This window comes from Papio anubis, chromosome 6 (genome assembly GCF_008728515.1).
Source record: "Papio anubis isolate 15944 chromosome 6, Panubis1.0, whole genome shotgun sequence".
Classification (NCBI taxonomy): domain Eukaryota; kingdom Metazoa; phylum Chordata; class Mammalia; order Primates; family Cercopithecidae; genus Papio; species Papio anubis.
Genome location: NC_044981.1, coordinates 27571355 through 27573158, shown reverse-complemented (window position 1 = coordinate 27573158; position 1804 = coordinate 27571355). Strand labels below are relative to the sequence as shown.

The 1804-nt window shown below is 43.9% G+C and overlaps 1 non-coding gene across 1 annotated transcript; it reads left to right on the top strand.

Annotated features, from left to right (window-relative positions):
- Positions 1–1019: 1019 nt before the first annotated feature.
- TRNAV-AAC lies at positions 1020–1092 on the top strand. Its single transcript has one exon. It is a non-coding gene; the product is annotated as a tRNA-Val (tRNA).
- The last annotated feature ends 712 nt before the right edge of the window (positions 1093–1804 follow it).

The window sequence follows — 1804 nt, the reverse complement described above, 5'->3', positions numbered from 1 at the left end:
GCAGCTTTGAGATTACAGAACCTGGGGCATCTGGAAAACCTCTATTTTTTTCCTGTGGAAGAGACATTGGACCAAAGGCAAGTTTTACTGGTATTGTGGTTATCACATTTGCCCAATACAGTAAAGACCCTTGGTTTGAAACTCAGTAAGACTTTTTTTTTTTTTTTTAATTTGAACAGAGCTCTTTTGTTTTCTCTACTGTCCTGGACTTGAAATCGGCTTATCCAAACCCTAGAGAGGCTGACACCCGCATGCTTTCCCCTGCCACCGTTCAGGGCGTTGCCAGCTCCTCCCTCCTGCATGGTCGGCTGGGTTCCACCAGCCCCGCTAGTGTTAACAGGAGGAAGGGTCTCCCTGGTCTGCATCTCCCTGATGGATCTGGTTCTCATCCCAATGCAGACAGCGGAAAGGGAGGGTTTTCCGCAAGGAGGTCGGCAAGTATTTCTAGAAGGAAAAGAGCTTCTTTTCTAATTAGATCACCAAATACTACACTATACTAGGTTAAGCCATTAGCCAGTCATTTATTATTTTTGTTATGGGAAGCATAATGCTCTATTTTTATAGAATTCCTTCCAATTGAGTTATCATTGAAGCTACTAGTTGGTTACAACTAAACATTAAAACAGGTACAAATTTGAAAACTAATCAGTATTTTTTAAAGTATAAAACAATGGGAAGAACATCTAAATACTAAAAATAGGTTTAAAAATTAGTTCATAGATTCATAGATGCATAAATCTTAACAAATTACCTTTCCAAAATTAATTCTATGCCTCTTCTTTATATAAGTAACTACTAGGAAATATATTTTGTTATACAAAGAAGTACAGACCAATTATTTATCAAGTGTTCCCCAACTTAAATTAGGTCATCGAGTTTTTATATTATAAATAGCAACTGTGAAAGTGTGCAATTCACCATAATCAAAAAAAAAAAAAATTATCTGGGGGTGCGGAGGGAAAGAGGGAGAATTCAGGACTAGTCTTTTAAGTGAGAAAGAAGATCGCTGTTCACAGTAAGTTTCCGTAGTGTAGTGGTTATCACGTTCGCCTAACACGCGAAAGGTCCCCGGTTCGAAACCGGGCGGAAACAAGAATTAGTATTTTCTTTCACCGCTAATTCTACTTTTGAGTATTTTCATTTAAACCAATAGAATCTTTGCTTTTGCGGAGCACGTGAACCCTCAACTTCTGTGCTCCTTCTGTCACCCAGCAACGTGGCGCTGAATCCCGCGTCGCACCATTCCCTACCCCAAGCCGAACCCTCACTCTCATCCTCCTTTTCTGATCTCCATCTGAGTGCCCCGGTGGTGGCAACCCCGATAGGCACCGGAGCCCCAGAACCCCACTTGCCTGCACCTCGCAGGTGAGACTGGCTTTCTTGGAATCCAGAGAGCAGCACTTGCGGGTTTTTCGCGGAGGAAGTTTCCTCGGGGATTTCTAAGGAACAGGGTTTCGCTTTGAACCCGTCGGGGAATTATTGGACTTGCTCTTTTTTTTGCTGAAGCACAGAGAGGAAACACTTTTTTTTTTTTTTTTGAGACGGAGTTTCCCTCTTGTTGCCCAGGCTGGAGTGCAGTGGTGCCATCTCGGCTCACTGCAACCCCCGCCTCCCGGGTTCAAGCGATTCTCCTGCCTCAGCCTCCCAAGTAGCTGGAATTACAAGCGCCCACCACCACGCTCGGCTAATTTTTGTATTTTTAGTAGAGATGGGGTTTCGCCATGCTGGCAAGGCTTGTCTTGAATTCCTGACCTCAGGTGATCTACCCGCCTCGGCCTCCCAAAGTGCTGGGATTACAGGCGTG